This window comes from Grus americana, chromosome 2, assembly GCF_028858705.1.
Source record: "Grus americana isolate bGruAme1 chromosome 2, bGruAme1.mat, whole genome shotgun sequence".
Classification (NCBI taxonomy): domain Eukaryota; kingdom Metazoa; phylum Chordata; class Aves; order Gruiformes; family Gruidae; genus Grus; species Grus americana.
Genome location: NC_072853.1, coordinates 48,226,610 through 48,249,834, shown reverse-complemented (window position 1 = coordinate 48,249,834; position 23,225 = coordinate 48,226,610).

The following is a 23,225-nucleotide window of genomic DNA, read 5'->3' as shown; positions in this document are numbered from 1 at the left end:
GTACACTAAACTAGAGCAATCTTTTCTGCTCACTGCAAGATGAATCCTTATCTTCCTAGTAAATAAAACTCAAATTTCTGGTTAACTTGTGGAAGAGTCACTTTACTGTAAACACAGAGTAATGAATGTATATGTATATTAATAGTCATCTCTCCGTTCATCATCTGCAAAGAGCAACTCTTATAGAGCACATGTAATATCCAAGTGCCTCATGACAGAAATTAAAAAAAAAATTGACTCATCCAAATTTACTGAAAAACTTAGATTCTTGCTCCTCTGGTTTCTTTTGTTGCATAAGGTAGAATTATTTTGCTATTCTCATTTGCTGATGGTCTCTTTTTGAGAGGTCAGGAGTGCTGCCTCTTTTTGCTATCTTAGTAGGCTATTTCCATTCATTTTTCAAAGAAACTGGAAAAAAAAAAAAAGAAATCAATACCTTCACTATCAGCATCCCTCTAAAAAAAAGTCTCGTCAATAGAGCATTAGGTAACTGTCAAAAACGTTGGCATGCATGTGACAATTTCTCAGCTTTAAACAGCAGTTTGAAGCAGTCTGTAAAAATACTTGCTTTCTGTCACCAAAAGAAGCATTAAAACCTTCTGGTCATCTGAGACACTGTCGCGTGAAAGGGTACAAGTCTGATGTGTGGCCCTCCCGTTGAGTCATGAGGTTCAGAAAGGACCCCCTTGCTTTCTAAACTTCTTCTCAGAGAGGAGCCTAGGTGCAGCTAGGTCCAGTCTTAGTCCCATACTTGGTCAACGGTTTATGTCTAAAGGATTATATGTGTAGCCACATATCAGAGTCAACGTTTGCCTGTCAGAGCCCCACTAAGGACTTTCACTGAAACAGTTTTGCAAAGTTGAAAAGAAAAATAAGTAATTTATTGAGGCGACAGATATAAAAGTTTGGAATTGCCGTTGATAAATGCACTTACTGCAACAATTTTGAGCTCAAGTTAATAGTTCAGCGCTTTTGTTAATGATAGTTTTCCCGGGGTAACATCCGACATAATCGGAGGCGCAAATCTTACCAAAGAGGCGTCCCTGCTTGGGGAGGAGAGAGGTCCAGGCCCGTCGACCCGTCCGGATAGTTGGAGTTCTCGTCCTCAAAAAAGAGGATTCTAAATGCCAGATTTATACTTTTGGCGAGGTGGGACTAAGTCAGGTATTGTGTGCCGATTGGCCCTTAACAAGGCTTGTTGTGCAGTTGATCGGGGCTGGCGGGGGAGGGGGGGGGGGGGGGGGGAAGTGGCAGAGAACAAAAGTGTTCAGTACAGAGGAGCGGTGGTCTGTTTAGTTTTACCAAAGTAACGTCAAGCTGTGAAGGCTCCCCCTCACCCCAGGCGTCACTTAGTTGATTAAGGAGTAGACCCGTCAGACACGGCATCTTGTTAAGATGAACAAATTGCTCATCTCCTGCCCCTGTTCAGGTCTGGTGCTTATCAGTGCAAGATAAGCAAGCTGCTCAATCCCTGCTCTCGCCCAAGCTGGACTCCCCCAGGGCCCCTTCTGCTGGGTCATAATGGCCCTGTACTCAGCACCAACAAGCCTGGACTAGTCCGGCATCCCACAGACACACAAGTGTAGCAGAAGGCTTCAAATTACCCCTCAAAAAGAGTGTGTGAAAGAAAATTTGGAGAATGTGTTAAACCTTGGGAGAAAAATACCTCACATTTGTAATACCTTGTTAGATTACTAGACCCTCTGGTGGTTATCAGTGAATTACATGCAAAGAAGTTGTAAGATACAAAAAAAGCATAAATCAAGATAAAATAAGACTCATAGTAGGTGCCTCCTCTTTCTTGTGACTGGCGTCTTCTCCAAGCAACTCTGTTCACATAAGCAGCTTTGGTTTCAAGGACATCTATATCTTTTTTTTACTTTTTAAGTGAACTGTTTGAACTGTTTCTTGTAAAGAGCAGACAATATTGCTACAGGTCATAGAGTTTCTCCCCTCCAGTGCTTCTGTTTCTCTTGCACAAGTTTCTCAAAAGAAATGTCTTCTATCCGGGCAACCTGCTTCCTAGATGTATGAAGTGATAACGTACCCCAGACTCAAATCCAGAAGGCAAAATTTTGTAGAAACTCAGAAAAACTTTCTCCTCCTAAAAGAAAGATTTAGATTTCCAAAATAGTTCACTACAGGAAAGTTTTTCAAATTTTCGGAGAACACAGCAGACATGCTTGTTTGCTTATCCCTATTACAAGTAAAATTCATCACAGCAACCAGAGCCTCTATTTATAGTCATCAAATTCAATAGAATGCAAAGACTCGGAGGGGGGGAAACAGAACAAAGGTTTTGCTGATCTGTTGCAGCAAGAGTGGCTTTTGACGTTTTTCTTTGAAGAAATGCATAGACCAATTTTCAAATGAAGAAGGTAAGTACATAAATTGTGCTTTTCTAAAAAAAAAAAGTCAAAACTAAGTAGCACATTCTTTTCAGTAAAGTAATTGTAGGATTATGAATGTCTCCAAAAACATAGATTTAAAGACAGCATTCTGTTTGCTATTCATTATGTTAATCCCTCAGTTTTCTTTATTTAAGTTCGTATTCTGAATCTTATTCCTATCCGTATGACTTGGATGTTCACTGCATAAGCAAAGATTCAATCCATTAGAGTTATTTGCATATCAGAATAGTTGACTGAGCAGAAGACTCAAATACTGAATTTTAATCTAGAGGAACATAAAACATTCCAGCAGGTATTGAGCTAAATCCAAGTTCAGCTTTGGCTACCACTGAGAGATATTTATAATAAACAAATGTATGATTATTTGCCTGCAATAAATTTTACTTCCTATTAGTCAGAGCGTGGCAAGCGTTCTTGAGCAAGAGAGTTTATTTTCATCCCAGAGCCTTGTATTTTGTTCTGTTTAGGATTATTACACAGTTTATTATTTAATTCTGTATCTTACCACCTGTTTACTTAAAAGTAAACTGTGTAATAGGTTCAAGAAAAGATGTAGGATCAACATTTCACTTTCTGTTCAACCTTAGTATCACTGCCTGTGTAGACACCCTCAAGAGGGATTGTTCTGTGGTTTCCTTGTTTTAAATTAACTTGTGGTTGTGCATCACATTAGCTTAATTAGTATAAGTGCCAGTAAGTCAAACAACTGTAATGGGTAATTATGCAATTACATATAATTACTTCACTGAGGTGAGTTATAATGCAAGCATTTTTATTAAGCCTGAAAGTCAGAAGGAAAGCAGTACATACAAGCATTGGCCTGGTATTAGCCAGCCATAAGATGTCACCATGTTGATTCTTGCATTGTGAATTTGTTGGAGCCATACAAGGAGACAGAGCCAAGTAAATGAGTATTAGTTGCTTAGGGCAATCGATAAGTGCATTTCTTGGATAAGAAGATATCTAGTCATCAACAGTTCTGCTTCTGGTAAAAGACAAGTTAGGAAAAAGGAAAGAGGAGGGGAAGAAACATAGGAAATGACCTAGTGAAAATCCCAAGAATGAGGAGAATATGTAAGAAAGAAGAAAAATGAATGAAGCAGGGGAAGCAACAGAGGGTGGGGGGAAGGGAAAGAAAAAGATATGACAAAGACATGAATCTACAGAAGAACTAAAAAAAAGGTTTAATCTATCAGAAGTTAGCCTTATGTGTCACTAGGAGTTTATTACCCTCCTGACTCTTCACAGGAATCTTTCTCTTCTTAGCACATACAAGGATTTTTTCCCCATGCAATTTTTTCCTACTGTGACATGAAAGTTGAAAAGAAATCTGAAATTATTTCAATGGCATTTCCCCTGGAAAATGCTTGTGCTTGAGAAGAAAAGAAAGAATCCTCAGTTTGGTGCCTATTTTGATGAAAGAAAAGAAAATGTAAAGAATTGATAAACCTTCTGTCAACAGAAAATCAATTAAAACTGACAGCTATTCAGCCAAATATTGCTGAATTCAAGCATTTCTCACATGTATATGTGATCTGGAACTGGCATAATTATTCTATTCATCCCAAAAACCACTGTGGACTAACAAGAAACAGTGAAAATCTCAGCATGGGTTAAAAGAATGCATAAGTTACATAAAACTCTACCATGGAACTGCTGATATGAAAGAGCGCTGGAAATGTCTGGTTGCTTTGCTTTAATTAAAAACTTACAGTTTGCCTTCGCAGGTAAGTCCAGCGTCTCATTTAGGAAAACCAAAACCTCTCTCTGCATAGGAGGCAGTTATGAAATACTCCCTACACAGAACCTCTTTTTGAAATCAAGTTAATGTTTTGAAATCAAGTTAATGTTTTGAAATGTGAGTTTACCGCAGAAGCTCATTTTATTGGGTAATGGATTTAAACAAAAAGAAATTATTTTTACCTGTAGGATTCCTTACTATAGGATGTTGAGTCTGCTGACCCAGTGTGAACAAATTCACAGAGGGACTAGACAAATTCATGCATGAAGAGTCCATCAAGAGCTGTGAAACATTATGATACAAATCCAAACTCTGGCTTAGGAAGTGCCTTAAGGACAGATCACTGGAAGTAGATGTGGAAAAGCAGATTTATACATTTGCCCTGCTATATTTTTATCAAGGTATTTGCTCCTGATCACTGTCAAAAACATGCTACTTTGGTTAGGAGACCATTCACCTGAGTTGCATTAAAAAACTTATCCTTTGGCAAGGGAACATAGTGTTTCCCTGCAGTCCAGGTGATGTTTGCCTCAATAATTTCTCAAGTTTTTCTCTTTTTCTGTAGTTAATTAAACCGATTTCCATTCTGAGCAGGTATCTCTCACATTCAATTTAGAGAGGATCCTGCCTATCTTCTCTCTCTGCACCTGCCTGTGTGTCCAGCCCGACTTTACAAGAAACACGTAAAATGGGGCAGTATCTCTACTTCGGTTGCATCTCCAGTCCAGATACACTGCTATCCATTGCTGAACAATTGTACCAATGCACGGAAAAGTAAAACATTATCCTGGGGTTGGTTTTTTGGTTGTTTTGGTGGGTTTTTTTCAAGCTGCAAGCTAGTCTGTTCAGTTAGCTAATTGCTCAGGATGCAGAAACTGGCTTTCCACAATGAGCTTGGTCCACGCAAGTACCAACAGCTAACATTACGCTGAGAAGTTAAGTGGGGTTTTTTATGTGTAGAACTGACAAAATGAACTGCAAACCATCTAGTCAGTGCTTTCTGGAGTACAGTTGTGCTCCACTTTTCTCTTGTTTATTGAGAAGAGCTCCTAAGAAAAGGGATGTGCACTGAATTCAGATTTGACAGCTATGGTGGTCCAACAGTCTTGGCTACGACACACATCAATATTGTTTTGGCATCACAGAGTGCAGTGCAAGGAAGGAAGGAAACCCTACTGGTCACTGACATCCCCAATTGAAAGATTCCAGCAGACAAGATTTGAGGTGATGTCTAAAGAAGAAGCGCTGTTATCTTCCTGGTCTAACTTGGTATTGATGTGCACCTTGAATGCAAAGAAGGCATTTAAGATCTCCACAAGCTTTGCTTAATACAAATGAAGGAATTGCAGTTTCCTTCCTCTGTGTGGAGTTACTCCTTCTGCTTCCAAACGACAGCAGCAGGAAAGGATGTGTACACTAATAAGCTGGAAGGTGGGGGTGAGCTCTGCAATAAGTGGGCTGTGCTACATCACCAGGTTGAGGAACCAGAGCACTGAACGTGCTCCCTTCTGTCAGCTCAAGCTACAAGTGGTACCCAAAGAAAGAGCTAAGAGTGGGGAACAGTGATTTCCTCAGTTCTCTTAAAGCATTCTGGGAAAACCTATTTACTACAGCTCGTAGCTTGCATCTCACTGTGGATATGAGAAGGCAGAAAGCTGATGTGTTTTTCTTCACCTTCCACACCAAACTGCAATTCAATATAACATAGTGCCTGTAAAATGTGGTGTCTCAAAATCCTTTAAAAATATTCTTGTGAGATTACTTTGAATTAATCTTACATCCACACAGAACTAGGGTGCTTAGTTAGAAACCTGTCATATTATAAACCTGTCATGTAAAAGTCATAAAAGCTCACTGAAAAACGCAGATTTTAAAATTCATCTCTTGCTTATGCATATGTCATGCAGTAGCATAGCACAACCACCAGGTAGAAACATAAGCCACTCAGAAACAGAGGCAAGACACTCGCTTGGAACAGATCCAAGGCAACTCTAAGAGCCCAGCCTGGGAAAACAATGAGGCCTTTCACAAGAACTGTGATAAACTGAGTATAGTTCTTTAGTACTTCTCTGGGAATTTCAACTTACCGCTACAGATTGTGATTCATGGTTCATGGAGGAACAGGAACTCATACACTCACATATCCAAATTGTATTATCACTAGGGTCTCCTGGTACCTCTCCTCATTTCCCTTTCATAACCTACTTCCCTCCACCCTCTCCTTATGTAAATGAACAAGATTTCTTGTCAGACGAGCCAACAGCATTTAATGCAATTTATAAAATATGCATTGTAAATCATAACCATCTTAAAATGAAAACAATTCACATGAAAAGATATAGGAAAAGGACATTACTTAGCTAGAAATTAATGTAGCTGTGCTTTATTGTGGCCAATGTCTGACATTTTACTGATAATGATCAGTTAAGCTGGCAGGAAAAAGAAGGCTATTTCAGATGAGGAAGACTCATAAGACTATTAGATAAATGTTTCTTGGCTGACTTTGTATATAGTCCACTGAAATCAATGTAAATATTCATACTGACCTTTGGATAAGGTCCATTTGAGATCTTAATGAGTTAGTTCATATTAATATAACAGAGTTTTGGATAAAAGGCCTCTATATCTTGTTGATAACTAAAGAGCAGAATCAAACTAATCCTTGGCTTGGGATGAAACTGAAAGACATATTGATTTGTGGTTTGAGCCCTGTTCTCATTATATACTTTGCTATTGACCAAAGATAAACATAGTTAAACAATTTGCATTGATGATCCTTTGGACAAGATGCAACTTCTTGATGGAGTTTGCTTTCCATCTGAGCACGTGTGCAGAAAATATGCATAATGTAGCACAAGGTGAAAATCACCAGTGGAGCTATGGCTAAAGCTGGAAGCACATTTATCAGCTCAAGCAATACAATCATGAGCTAATTAGCCTAAATATAGCTCTTTTAGGACCTGTGATATTATCTCCATATAGCATTGCACAGTGTGGTCATTCCAGCAGACTCAAGGTCTTGGAGCTAGCTGCACAAATTTGCACTGCATATCAACGTTGCCTCCAAACAAAACCAAAAACTTTATTCATTAAATTGAATTAAGATCAAAAGATTTACTGGAAGATTAAATATAAAGGGCAGAATTTTGCAGCTCTATTTCTTTGCCTTCTACTAGGGTCTGCAGTTCTTTTTGATATGTGTGTTGATGTAGGCCCCAGTTTCTGCACTAAAATACCAACACATTTGGACATAACAATGGCAAGTACGAAGGGGCACAGAAAGAAAAGAATATTTATCAGTCTATGTAATTAATGTTTGGAGAAAACATTAGAATGAACATTATACATTAGATACTGGCATGTAGTAAACGAAGCTGAAGGAAAAGAAAAGAGCCTAAAATGAAGAAAGCAGGAACTGCAAACCTGTGAGTCTGTCTGGGTCTTAAGTCAGGTATTACAACAGTAATTTAAGACTCTGTCAAAAATAATTTAAGACTTAAAATTGGCTGCTAGTCAATAGGGTTTCCAGGAAGCCAGACCTTGTCAACAATCACAGACAGAAGGGCCCCCAGGTTGGCAATTTGGTCTGGCACAATATGATACAACAAATAGCATCCTAGATGTGAACAGAAAACTTCTGCTGATGGCAGTTTTCAGAAGATGCGGACCAAAAGGGTCATAAAGGAGATGTTTCTGAAAGAAATCTTGATTGTTTAGATAGCTACTATCCAAATATATATATATATGTATGTGTATATTTTTGTATATATATTTGTGCATATATGTACACACACAAACACACACATACATATATATATATCTATCTATTAATCCAGCCATATGAAAATACTAGCAGAAGTTTGGAGAAAATCCACAGAAATATTTCAGAGCTCTCAGAGGAAACTGTATGTGTTGAGCCTCAAGTTGAGAAAGTTTACAGAGTGACTTCAATCACATAAATTACTATATATAATGCAAAAATTTGACATTAAATGTCTATGTTGTAGCAATCAAAACAAAATTTGTTGCAATTTGGCACTCGTGTTAGTAGTACTTGTCTTTGGTCATCAGCTGCCTATATAGCTTAGAATGAAACAAATTTTGGTGCTTTTTCTTGAAAGGAACAGGTTACTAAATATATGGGAAAAAAAGTAAAACTTTAAATGAACATATCATCTTGACTCAGCCAGCTAATTAATTGCCAAGAACCTGATTAAGAGTCAACGTGTATAAATAATGAGCACAGTATTAAGGAGTGAGATATTTTATTCTGATTTAAATGTAATCATAGACAGTGATATATTTAGAATAAGAATATATAATTATAATCTGAAATCTTTACTGACATGAGTCTGGGATAAGAAAGTGTTGCAGGTCATTTCAGGCAAGATTAGCCTGCCAGAGAAAGGGAATTTTGGTTTAAGTTTTGACCATTCAGGTCAGATACAGGGAAAGTACCAGTCCAGTCAGACATGGAGGTACACGGGCTCTACAACAGAACTTCCTTTCAAGGGTTTTCAACCATAAGATGTTTCTACACACGTATATAAAATCTGTTCTCCAGGTGGAGTCACACACCTAGCAAGAGGGGTTGTCGCAGCCAAAAATCATTCAGGAATAGTGGTTTCTGTATTGGATAAGAACTTTCCAAAGATATGGGCTTAATATTAAACCAATTCATCCTCCTTCTGTCCCACTATTTAATGCAAGTTTTAAAAGTTTTCTGGGGCAGGTGCAACTTTTGCAGTACACATATAGGCACTATTTTCTATGGTATCATCAACCAGCTTGTTGGATGAAGCTCATCTGAGTCCTACTGCAGTGAAATCATTGTCATAGTTGTAAATTAACCAACTGAAGGGGGAGGGAAGTGAAATATGGGGAAAAAAATCCAATGAAAGGAGAAAGAAAAGAAGCATTTTCACAGTAAATTGATGAAAGCAGAGCAAGAAAAGTCAAGCCTAAATGGGAGTTTAAGAAAATCTACTTATGTTTATAGGAAAATGTGGATCCATGCACTAAAAAGAACACCACCTACAAGGATTTATCTTCAATTGCCAGCCAGTGCTCTAAAGCTAAAGGCAGTACCCAAAGATGTAAGGGAAGGAGTTGAAAACCAAGTACTGTTGCACTGCAGAAATAGACACGTCTTCCTAAAGATGAAAAGGTGAATGGTTCATACATACTGTGTTCAAGATTTTAAGATCAACATTACATTTATCAGCAGTTTTGCTGTCATTCTGAAAGCTCTCTAGGACCAAGCGTCAGGTAAAAAACATATTCTTCACCACTTTTGGGTTGCGGAGGCTTTGAGGAATGCAAGTGCTATGCTAGTTCAGTCTATTAATATGATACAGATGTGTAACTAGTATAAATCAAAAAAAGACTGGAAATCAAAGCACAGTTTTGATGTCTTAGGTGTGTGGTGGTGAAAGTGCCAGAAACTGACAAATCTTTAATATGATATACGAATCACAGAACACACAGGTCTGCATCCAAAACCGTCTGAAGTCAACTGAAGTCTTGCCATTAATTTCACTGGCTCTAGATAAGACCAATGTCTTCTAACAGCTAAATATTAATTTGGCAAGTAAAAAAGCAGCCTCCATTATATTTGGCTGTCCCTGTTTACATCTCTTCCCTTGGGGACATGCCTGTACATACATAATTTTACTCCATGTGTATCAGCATGCATTAGCCAATGAAATTAGGACTACATTATTTTTGATTTATATATTTCTGCCCCTTATCCCAAAATCATGAAAGAACATGATTATAAATGTATTCAAGTTAACTGTATTTTTGTAAGTCAGAAAATTATTGTCCCCATTTTACTTACAGACAGTTGTTTCAATGCAAAGCCCCAGACTGTCAGAGATTTTTAACCACATACCTCTCCCTGACCTTGATCAGCTTAAAAAAAAAAGGCCTAGTTTTCCCCCCTGAAGAACCTCATTTTCTGACTTGTGTTGGGAAAGGTGAGGGGGTTTCCATATCAACACCACATCGATAGGTTTCTGCATCTCTTCCACAGGATTGGGAAGAAGCCTCTCTCTTCATTGCAGTCAACTGCTGTTGTATGTATAAAAAGTGCACATAAAGGCTCACACGAGAATAGTAACAGTCCATGTTTTCATTTCCAGTGTTGAAGCCATCAAGAAAAATACAAAACTAGCAAAAATATAAACAAAATAAGAATCCTAGAACTCCTCTTAGTGCTAATATAATACTTCTCAAAAACATTACTTTTTTTACCCCTTTTGTGCAACTCATTTGCTCTACATTTGCAAGATTATTTGTCAGTAGTTCTGGGGTTACATGACATGCATTCCAGAGTTACTTTAAAAGTTAAGTTATGGATGCCTTTTGTATAAATATCCTGTGAAGACTGGTTCAGACATCTTTTAAGATGAGCACCATTCTCTGGAACATTTTGGATAAAGCAAAACAACATCTCTCATGTTCCTCATCCTTTCATAATTATTGTCTTTCAGGTCTTTCAGTCTTCCAGTTCATATTATCAGAGACTTCCCTCCTGCTTTTGTGATCTTAAGGCAGATTAAATACCAGAGCAAGATAGGATGGTCTGTAGGCTGGTGCTATGATGTAACACACAGAATAAGAGGCACAAAACATTGAGTCTTACCAGGAAAAGAGAAAAACCTCCCAGCTGTGGGGCCAAACCCCTCATCTAGACTGTAGCCAGGAAAACCAGTTATATTTTTGCAAAGGGAGCCTAATGCCAGAACAACAATTAGTATTATAAAAAGAGGAAGATCTGCTTTGAAACAGCCTCTCTCCTTATATGAGCTGAAAGAGAATTATTCTTGTACCAGCTTCAGCCATCCTTGTTCTATGCCCCATATGCAGCAAAGCAACCTCATTTATTATTTTACTGTCCAGCTTAAAATTCTGTGGCATGACAGGAGGATCAAGAACATTTTTATCCTCCCAAATTTGTTTCCCCAAGGATTGGGGACCCTAGGATTAGTGTATTTTTCACTCATACTCTTACAACCCTTAGGAAGTAAGTTACCATCACAAAAGAATTTCTAAATTAAATCCTGCAATGCTGAAAAATGTATTTTTACATAAAAATCACTGTGTCAGAGGGAGATAGAGGAAGAGGAAATATGTATAACATCAGGATCTGTAGGATATGCCCCCTTCCCACTGAGCTGTTGAGATTGGAAGAGACCTCTGGGGCCCTCTAGTCCAACCTCCTGTTTTAAACAGGGCCAACTTTGAAGTTAGAGCAAGTTGCTCACAGCTTCTCCAGTCTAGCTTTGAAAGTCTCCAAGGGTGGAGATTCCAAGGACCTTCTGGTCAACCTCTCACAGTGAGACACCCCTTTAACGATGAAGATTTTTTTCCTTATGTCCAACTGGAATTTCCCTTGTGCCTTACTACAATGTGTGCTCATTGCTCCTTGTCCTTTCATTTTATAATTCCAAGAAGAGTCTGTCTTCATTATAACCCCTCCTTAGGACACTGAAGACTGCACTTAAAACCACCTCTCTTTAGTCTTCTTTTCTCTGGGATGAACAAACCCATGGTGGTAGTACAGCACCCAGCTTGACACGATAAGCCTTGCGTGGAGCTCAGGCTCAATACCAGGGTATCACGGCCACTTGCGTTATAGATTAGAGCTGGCTTGCATCCTTGTGGTGCAGTCTGCAGGCAGAGCAGGCTCACACCAGCCTGCAGTCTCTCAGGTTGGCAAAGCTGTAAGGATACTACTGAGTTTCTAAGGAATATTTAATCCGGTGCCACTCACTAGAACAGAGCACAGTAATAACTAGTTTTACCAGCTGAGCAGCATTAGCAGGGAGTTAGAGTCTAAGCTGCTGGAACTGAGCCCAGACACTCGCCTCCTGTAACACTGCTTCAGTTTAAAAGGATCTTCCATGAATCTTCATAACACTGGAGAAAATAAAAAATCCATTATCATTATTGATCTGTATTTCCGTAGCAGCTGGATCCCCCCCAATTTAGGTAAAGACCAAACGAGCACAGAAGAAAAAGTTGGTCCCCTGTCAAACACCTTGCAAGTACTTTATGTTCTAAAACATGTTGTTATAAATGAGAAGAAAAAATACAAATTCATCTTCCTCGAAGAGAAAGGTCAACACATTATAAAACACTGAAACTGGTGTGCCAAGAATACCTGGACAACATTACAAAACAAGTTACTGATTACCAAAGAGAATAGCTATTTTTTGTTATTGCTTAAGAGAAAGGTTATCATTGCTGCAGGGCAAAGCAGATAACATCCCTCCTGACTTGTTTCTAATACAAGCAATTAAGCATAATGTGTAATTCATCGCCTTTCATTCAATGAAGCACTAATTAGATTCCATCTAATTTTAAAACTTCAGTAGCAACAAATTGTGTCACTTGATTTTCCCATCACCTCTTTAATCATATTACTACTGTAGGTTTTTCTTGAGGTTATCAGAGGCTGTTAGGTATGATTCTAATCATACATTTTATTTCCAATTAATTTAATTCCGTGGAAATACTTCCTTACTGTGCTCTGGCATTCTTGATAGAGTTTCTGGCACTCCAAGATTTTGTATATCAAGACTTGCTAGTTTGCTAAAACATTTGTAGTATTCAAGGTGGAATCAAACTCTGAAGAATGGAGAAAGGAGTACCAGACTGTTGGCTTTCGTAGCTACCATTTTCTGTGAAGCTGTGGAAGTGAGCATGCACTGGTGTGGAAAAAACCCACTGTTTTTTCTGACTTGAATTTCATGTAGTAAAATGAAATAAGGCGGCATGGTTTCTACACCTGCCCCCCTTTCTGAATCAGTCACTATAGCATTTGATGAATGTGCCAGGTAGGTTTGCTGCTTAAGATAACACAGTATCTCCCAGAGAAATGTCTCCCAAGATTTTCTTTGGATCAAGCACAGGTCACTAGGAGCTCTGTGTAATTACAGACACTGTACAGTAGCAACATTGGGACGTGCTGGCTGGACTAACTTCACTAGCTTGAAGTGTGCTTTTGCACAGACTAACACTTTTTGGTTAGCAGCAAAGCATTACGGGCCACTCTGTCACCTTTAACTGAAACTAAGACTGCAGTTGTGTCTCTGCAAGTTTGAAGAGTGTATCTCAGCCTATCATCTCTGCCAGCTTCCACTTGAATGATTTTTGGATAGACTCTTTGTTTCAAGATGACTGACACCGTCGGAAGTCATTACATGCATGGGTGCTTGCTCTAGGAGTCTGGCAGGCATGATTATTAACATCAACACATGATAAAAATTGGCTTACTAGTATGATACAGTGACATAATCATGAAACAGCTGTGTCACACATAACAGATACACACAGGTATCAAATACTTCATCCACTCTTCAGCTTCAGAGCATCAAACTCAGCATTAGAGGAGAGGTACCTCACATCGGTACATGAAGACGTGGACCAAACAACACTCTTCATGTCTATCTTCTCTCCCACATCTTTTTCCTTCTTCTCCTCACTGCTATTCTGAATCAGAAAATGAATTTCATTTTAAAAATACCAGAATTAAAATCTCCTGACTTGATATTTCAAATGTAAATGCACAGAGCCAATAGTGAATACAACCAAGAGCCAGGAAAGCATTTCCAGCATGCTTTCAGGTATCTGAACATCCATATGTATCTTCATTCTCAGAAATATGTATTTGCTCACATACGCAAAAGCTTATGCCAGTCCCAGTCAGGGTTCCTACATTACTTTCCTATTTGCTGTATTATTACTACATTATTGGATCTGTCTGTTAAGGTGACCAAAATCCTTCTAAAGAAAGGAAAAGAAAGGCTGGTCTCAGGACTTCACTGTCCAGATTTCTTTGAGAAACCATTCCTTTGTAAAGCTGACATGCAGATTTCCATCCTCAACAGACCAGTGCATGCATTAGGCAGCTAGAGTCCATTGCTGACCCCACTCAGGCTTCAGGCACATGGAGCAGGCCTGCAGAGATGATATTTTCTCATGTTCCCTGTCCCAAAATCAGCAATTAATGGCAATCAGAAGTGCCATTCTTAACTGTTGTTCTTCCCTTCTTGCCAACGTTATCTACAGAAGTAGCGCCATTTGAATGTAAAACCAGCACAGAGAAACACTTGAGAATCTAATACAAAGACAGTTGCCTAAGTATTCCCAGGCCAAGTAGCCAGATTGGGCCAAGTTGCTAGCCACTACTAAGAGATGCAGCCAGGGTTTTAAGGCAAAAGGACCTTAGGTATTTCTTCTACCAAGGCTGAAAAAATGCTTACCACAATCACTGACTTCATTTGCCCAAGACTTCCCGCTGGAGCTCATTTCAGTGCACCTTGCCCACACCTTTGCCAGAAGTTCCCTCCAGGTAGGGAGAACAACATCTCAGAGCAGCACAGTGAAATCTGGCAGTGCACATTACATCAGAGCCCTTAAGCTGCTGCTAGTACTGTAAGGAAAAATACCTTATTACCACACTTGTGATGCATTAAACATCCAAAAGACTGACTGAGATGTTCAGCTGCTGCTTTGTGAACAGACATCTGTCCATCCTGTCTTGGTCACCAACACCTCACTTGTCTGCACCACAACCCTTCCTCTCACTGCTCATTTCCCTCAGCTTAGAGAAGCCTCTGAGGCCCTCGGGGGCATTGTTATCATGATAGCCAGTGTTCCTGTCTCCAGAAGCAACTCACAGGCTTGAATCTTTATGAATTTGACTGTGCAAAATGTGTTACTGTGTTTATAGGCTACAGGGCACTGGGGAAATCAGTCCTAATTACTCCATTTTGCAAATACAAAAATGTTCCTTTATATTACTATGAAGTCATATTCCAGAGGCTCTGTGCAGTCTTGTACTTGGTTAGAGACTGATGTCTCCCAAGTGATTCCTCAGCAGACTCTGCCCTACAAATTCTTTTGAACATTTTTGAATGATTTCAAGGTTTAAAGAGACAAAAAAGACCTTGTTTGTCTTCACTGAGAATGACAGACAACACTGACAAGTGAGGAACTGATGGCAGTGACTTGCTGTGACTCTGAAGACTCACTGCCACTCAGTATGATACATCGTACAATAAATGCTATGGCAGTAAAATCAGAGAGCATGTCCCTTGCTCCCAGGCACATGTACTCCATCACAACACCTGCCTGTGAATGTGTAACTTCCTCTAGGTTTGTCCCTGTGGCTAGGTAAATTTTAAGGTTATTCATTAAAGGAATAGCTTTTGATGTATTCTCAAACTTGAGACTGTTATCCAAATGTTACACTACCAGTACCTTCTACAGAATGTTTAAATGCAGGAAACGGAGGCAATCTTTCTAGAGAGTATACGTGGTAAAATACTGAGAAGTGACAAAGCCACGCAAATACAGCAGCGTTTGGGTGTTGACAGAAGTCGTTTGCCCTCATTGACAAATACAGCTGTCACTTATTGACATTAAGGAAAAAGGCCTATTATCTCAAGCCAGGAATACGTTTATTCTGGGGCAAAACTAGCAGCCCAGTCATCAAAGAACGATGGGAAAGACAGCCTTGGAAGTTGTGACTTGCTCACAGAGTTTGTGAGGAAGTGGTAAAGACTGTGAGACTTGGTGTGGTGTCCTTGGTCATGTCCAGTTTAGTCATATAATGGAATGGCCACATTTTAAAACTGGAAGGTGCTACACATACATTCAAAGGTGAGCTTGTGCAAGCATGGCAAATCTTTTTGGATGTAGTCTAGAGATTTTATTTTAAACCTGAGCTAACATACAGAATCTGTGATGCAGAATAGATCTTGAAGGGAGGTTTGATGGTTTTTTAATCTCTTAAGGAATCAGATGGAAAAAGAGAAAGGAAAAAACAGGAGGAAAATAAGCTCTCACACAAAACACCACCATCCTTTTTAATCTGTTAGTTAGATCAGAGAAATTGGAGTTTGGGAAGGTGTAGTGTGCCCAACTGGCCTTGCTCTGACCCCTTAGCCTCATAAAACCTCTGAGGGGAGGGGAAAGATAGCTGGTTATACTTTTCTTGTCTTTTTTAACTTGCTACAGTTGAATAAAAACCTACATAGCCAAGCTTCCCACATGTAATCTTCCAGCTCATGTGCAAGTATTCTGATTAGTTAGGAACGATTCATACAAAGAACTGTTTTCCTCAAATGCATTTCCACTAAGTCACTCAACCTCAGTGAGGAGCATTTCAAAGTGGCTTAGTAAAATAAGAGCAACGGGACCTTAAGGTGAACCGATTCTTTATTCACTTCAGCTTGTACATCAGAAGTCTCAGACGAAGGCATAGTGCAACAAATAGAAATGGGAAGGCTTCCTACGTTCCTTGCCAGATAGGACTCTTGAAAAATTCCAATTTGATATTCTACAGCTGTATATTTTTTAAATCAAAGCACCTTATGGAAGGCTGTCAACTTCAATTAACTTCAAGGTTAAAAGTCAGACAGGTTACCAGTGAAAAAGTGTTTTCCAGACATCTTTTGTACTCCACCTTCTTTCCTGCCAACGTACTTGGCAGGGTATTGAATTGCTGAGAGACTGGAAGCTTTTTGATTTTTTATTTCCAGGTAAATCAACCATTTGAACTGCCTTGGACCTGGAGCCCTCATAATTTTCTAGTCTCCAACTCCAGGAAAAATGAGCAATTTTATTTCACTGAGAATGACGCAGTTGTTGGGAATGTGTTCCGGAAAACCACCATGAAGGGAAATTAGCATCCCACTCACTCCATCTTTCACTTTTGTCTCTGATATGAATATTTGTTCTTGAATAAGCCATCTGTGGGCCTGTTACATATTAATGTTAAGGATCAAGCTATGAGCTGTTTCCAAATACCTAGCAGAATGCTAAAGGGGTGGATAGGCTGTTTTCATGGTCTCAGTAATATATTTAAATGTAAAGTGGTTGGGTAAAAAAAAAAATAATCAGAAAACCCATATGAAATAGCTCTTCATTTGAAGAACAGTCCGTTAAAATTTCCTGGCTTGTATCAGAAACAGTGTGGCCAGCAGGACTAGGGAAGTGATCGTCCCCCTGTACTCGGCACTGGTGAGGCCGCACCTCGAGTCCTGTGTTCAGTGTTGGGCCCCTCACTGCAAGAAAGACATTGAGGGGCTGGAGCGTGTCCAGAGAAGGGCAACAAAGCTGGGGAAAGGTCTAGAGCACAAGTCTTATGAGGAGCAGCTGAGGGAACTGGGGTTGTTTATTCTGCAGAAAAGGAGGCTGAGGGGAGACCTTCTTGGTCTCTACAACTACCTGAAAGGAGGTTGTACTGAGGTGAGTGTTGGTCTCTTCTCCCAACTAACTGGTGAAAGGATGAGAGGAAATGGCTTCCCCCTCATCAGGGGAGGTTTAGATTGGATATTAGGAAAAAATTCTTCACCAAAAGAGTGGTCAGGCATTGGAACAGGCTGCCCAGAGGGGTGGTGGAGTCACCACGCCTGGAGGTGTTCAAAAAACATGTAGACATGGTGCTTCAGAACGTGGTTTAGTAGGCATGGTGGTGTTGGGTGGACGGTTGGACTTGATGATCTTAAAGGTCTTTTCCAACCTTAGGTTTCTATGATTCTATGAAAATCATGCTATAACACTGACCATAAGGAAAAAGTAGGACAATTAGCCCAAAAGCAATTAGGACAAAACTCAGTCCAGATTAATTGATATGCAAATGTCCTGGACTGGAGACTTTATTCATGGCCTCTGACTTTTTGGATAAAGTAAGTTTTAATGGATATCAAAGAATGTGTGTTTCATTCTCTGGGGAAAAAAAAGTACAAGTTTGACTATAGAAATTAATCAGTAGCTTCTAGATTTAACTGTGATGTTTTAAAACCATAATGTGCATAGTTTATAAAGATAATGAGACTATTTAACTGGGGAAGAACATCTCCTACTGGCAACGTGATACCAATTTACTCTTTTTTCGGACTTCAGAGGAGTCATAACAGACACTTTGTATGAGCAAAGCTGAATTTTGTACTAGTAAAACCATCCCATGATTTTCAAATTATAATCTTCAGTGCAGGGTTTAAGAGAGATCAAAGTCCCCTAGCACAAATGGTTTCCAAATTAAGGTTACAAAGAAGTAAGAGGATGAAGTTACACATTGTCCATGCCACAGCAGTGGTTCACCAGCTGCAGTTTCAGCAAACTTAGGTACTCCACCTTTTACAGTCCATGCAGCATCCTACCACATCACCTCAGGTTGTGTACATTTCTATTCCATCTCCCTCTGTTAAGTTTTCCCAGAAGATGCAAATATCTCTATCTTCTGTAAACAATTTCACACAGATAGTGAATTCTTCAACAAGAACTTTAAACTGTATTTTTATTATTATACTAATTTAGTATCTGGTAGTAAAATTCAGCATTATTACAAAGCATTTTGAGAATGATGTTTGTTGTAGATAGTTGCCATTGGTTTTATGTGCTCCAAAGACAAATTCAGGGCACGCTGTGGTGACAGAGGGAGACCACCAGCTTTCCCAAGGAGAGACTTATGCAAACGTGGTTATTTAGAGCATCTGGGCTTCAGCTATCCTACCTAGAGTAATAGCCCACCTGGTATAAATCCATTTCCATGCTGCAGAAATTACTGGAGATTTTTTTGTCTTGTATCATGCAAGCCACATTGTGTATGGAATTACCATAGCTCCTCTCTGGCATCGGGCTCTTGGGAACCTGCTCTCACAGAAGAGAAAGTCTCCGGAGTCCATTTATGCAATTTCCTCTGTAAAGATGCTTAAAAATATCAAAGGAAAAATTTTCTAACTTCTGAAAAGCCTTAAAATTTTGAAAATTATGTTTTCTTCTGTTGGCAACAATATTGCTAAGTCACCCCATACATAACATTATTCACACATCTGAGACCTGCACACCGAATCCACGCTTATTTAATGTTGCAGCCTGAAACAGATACTCCACGCAGAGTAACCAGTTGAGGGACGTGTCTCAGAGTACAGGGACATGCAGATAACAATACTGCAGCCTTCATTTGCACTCCGTAAGACTTGGGAAGTGAGTGAGGACATGTTCCTCTTTACCACTGAAATGAACTAGCAAAGTCTTCTAGTGCTCCCAGCGTGCAAGTATTGGGATTTTCCAGGCACAGAAAACCCCCCAGGATTTCAAATCAGAAACATATTGTTAAAGATTTAACAAAGACAATAGTTTAATCAAGCTTTTGTGGCAGACCATAAAGGCAGAGGGGTTTTGTCCTCAGCTTAGGCAGACTCTGCACTCCTTGCCAAGACAAAATTCCTGTTGATCTCCTTGCAGATTTCATATATTCCTTCTTTGTACCTGACAGCCCACCTAACAGGATGGGGGTTTTAAATCCTTCAGCCATGCCAAAAGAAAAGACATTGTCTTCACTTCTCTAACAAACACTGAATAGTGAGTGGTATTTCCAAAGGAGTTCCCTGGGAAAAACCATGTTCTTCTACCTTTTGTTTTTAAGACTAGATAAATAGTGAATACCTAACTAAAATAGTTTTCCTTTTTTTCAGTCTTGTTGCAGGTTTTAGTGTATTACACAGATCACTCAGCAGCTCTACCTTTTGCTTCACCTTTCTAACCAGCTGTCACCACCCTCATGTATTGTAGCCTATACAGCTTTTTAAAATCAGGTGATAATTACATTCGCTATGGAAACACTCACTGGAAGCATTCAGAAGATGCACAGTGTTACAACAAAGAGAAATAACAGTTTCGTAACATAAGCCATCATGAGTCTGTCCTATGGCAGACACTACAGTCTGTACAGTGAGAACATCTTTCCTTTATTTCTGTTCTGGTTTTTGGGTTGGTTTTTTTTTTTTTTTAGCTAAACCCATTGAATACTGATACCAGAAAGCTGGCACCGATGAGTGCTGTTTATTTTGATTGGCTGAGCCGGCAGCGCTCTGGTGCGGGCACCGTGGAAACGTAAAGCTGCCATAGGATTCCCTCTGCCTCGCAAAGCGGCCAGCTGGCAAGGCGGGTGAAATTCACCTGGAAAATCCACATTCAGAGCAGACGTTGCAAAGTCACTACTTCAAGAAAACTGTGAAAAACTGCATGAAAAAAACTGTCACGCAGTTTTGCTACCACAGCTATCCTGACTCAGGACTGTGGATTTTGTAGGAAAAAATTAAAGGAGAAAATCCACTTGCAATCGGGAGTGGAACTTAATCCAACAGAAGCAAAAACTGAGAAGAACAAAGTATTCTGAGAGAGAAATGAGCTGAGATATGTCACCTACATCAAGCTGTGCAGAATGCTTCCTGATATCTTGGGCCTGGACCAAACTTTCCCTGCAAAATATTTAAATGTTTTATTTGTCTTCCAGCATTCTGTCTCTGCCTCTCTACTGGAGGTGCAGCCAGAGCATATTAAAGGAACCCCCTCCCCAGGTAATTAGGCCGTTTGGGCTTGGCCCGACGCAGAAAGCTGTTTAAAACCCAACTGTGGTGAGCTGCAGTGGGGGAACCATGGACTGGACAGTGAATGAAAAGCAAAGTGTTTTTAAGCTGCAGACTTAGCTAGTATTTTAAACCAGCATAGTAATTTTTGTTATACACTTCTGTACATCAGAGGGTACACTGACTGTGACCACAGTCCGTAGAGAAGTTGTCTGTGTTCATGCATGTAGAATTGGAAAAATTGCCTGTAGAAAAAAATGTCATTTTCCCCGAACAGCAGGTAATCACCATTCAGCAACAGCCTTGTCTCGGCATGAAGCCCGACAGGAAGCAGAGTGTCATAGCAGAGAAATAAGATAATTGAAAAGGAAAATGTTTCAGCACTCAGGATGATTTCTGCCAGTCTCTCTGAACTAAATCTCAACAACAGACTGGCAGACAGTATCTGCCAGTGTCTCTCTGTCAATGGAATAGGTTGGCCCTGACCCTCTTCAGAAAGTGAGACACATCAAACAAAAGACAACAAGACTCATCCTCATTTCAGCTCACAGCTATTAATTTTACGGTGTGACTCCTCCAAATAACAGATGCATAGCCAGAGCTGTTCCCAGATTCCAAGTGATGGGAGACCAATTTCCAGCACCTTGACTCCTCTAATTACACTGACAAGTCTCCTGAAATCTCCGCTGTGGTCCTTCATCTGAAACAAAAATGCAGACGATTCTCAATAGCGTCTGTTGAGCTGAGAGGAATGAGAGGATTAATTAGTTGCAGTTCATAAAACAATAAGATTAAAATCCATGAGTAACTGCAAAGTGCAATTGGCAATAACGATGCAATCACCACGGTGCAAGAAGGACAGCATTGTTCCCAGATATTTTACATCTAGAACAAAATATATTCATTGCACTAAGCTCATGAACCAGCAAGAAGCCTGGATTGCTGGCTGGGTCTTCAGCTCTGCTGGCTTGGGCAGCTGCCTGCTTCTCCTCGAGGCTGGTGCACCATCAGAGGAGCGGTTCTCTGACAGAGGAGCATCGCCTCTAAATCTCCAGGGGTCTGATGGTCTCTGTGGGTCTTATCTAAGGGCTGCACCGGGGCATCCTTCAGCTTGCTGGGGAGGGTTGTGGCTAGCTGAGGTCTCGGGGCCTGTGAGGTGTCCTGCAGAGAAGTGGGTGTGCAGCAGACAGTGGTGCAGTTTTAACTTTCCCCCTGCCAGCCCCCTGGGGTCTGGTGCAGGCCGTGGGCTGCTGGATGGAGGGGCTGCCATGTGGCTGCCCCCACCGCCCTCCCAGGCACCCTCGGCCATTGGGCATCACCCTAGGACAAAGGGTTGGTCTGGTTTGACACCTTCTGAATGGTACCAAAACACCCTTATGATTCCAAACCCAGAAAATCAAAGCCTTTCATTTCAAAATTGCTGTACTGAACAGTTTTGACATTTCCAGCAGTGTTTTTCCCCCCACCTAAAAACCATTCAATGCTCTCACCTATCTCACCGTTGCATTTTGCAATTCACTGAAAAACATACCCCACACATTATAGTTTTTTTTTTTGGTGGGTGAAGTGCCCTTCTGTCTCATTGTTGCACTACTTGCACTGTCTGCGCATGCAGAACTGGTCCAAAGTACAGCTCCTGCTTGCTTATACAATGATTGTATGCAATGAGTCTATTTCTAGCCCTACTAAAGGCACTAAACTTGTAGCATGACAATCAATCAATCATAGCTTTTCTATCTAAAGACCGACTCTTCTTGACTTCTCTTTCCAGATGTCTTTACCCATCATGTGACAGGAGGAACATCGCTGAGTTCTCTCTTAAAAGGCCATCTCTAGGAAAAGGTGTATTTCTCTTACAGAGGGACCACAGCATGAGAAGCATGTACTGCAGTAATGCCTTGACCACTTCTCCCTATAGATAGTATTTTATCTAAAGGGGAAAAAATAATGGGGATTTTCCAGTCTCCCTTCCAACCCCATTGTAACCCCATTATCTTGGCAGGTGTGCTAGAGAAGAGCTTTCATGGTACCTTGCTAAAATAAAGCCAGAGAGTCAACAAGGAAAAAAAAAAACCCACAAAACCAAAAACATACAGTATATGCTTCTGGCCTCCACAGAACGGCTCAATTTTATAATGATTGGAAAAGCAAAAAAACATCAATTACAAACGTTTGACATTGCACACAGAAACTGGGCAGTTCACAGCTTTTTACTGCTCTGTTGGTTGTAAAAAGAGTGCCAGGTGCCTGCTGCAGAGCTCCCCGGGGGTGCTCTCAGTGCCGGGGAGTGGGGAGGCAAAGATCGGGAAAAGAAACAGGAATCTGAGAGAAGGCAGAGAGTGGAGCAGAGAGGAATGAGAGAGCACAGCAGGAAAGGACACAGCGTAAGGGAGGAAAAGTGCCACAGCAGGAGCAAGAAGGTGGCAGAAAAGTTATGAAGAACTATTTCCAGCTCTTCTGGCTGAGATGGGACGTAGCCAGCTAGTTCACTTGCTTTCTACAACCTCTGACATACTCTTCTTCCACTGCAAGGACATCACTGCCCAGCACATGAAATGGCTTAAACAGCAAGCATAATGCTCTCCAGATATGTTGTATCCACTGCCTATAGCACGCATTGCCTGTCCACAGTGGATGCAGAGCAAAGCCAAGAGCAGCACAAGCCTCTCCACACTGCCTCCATGC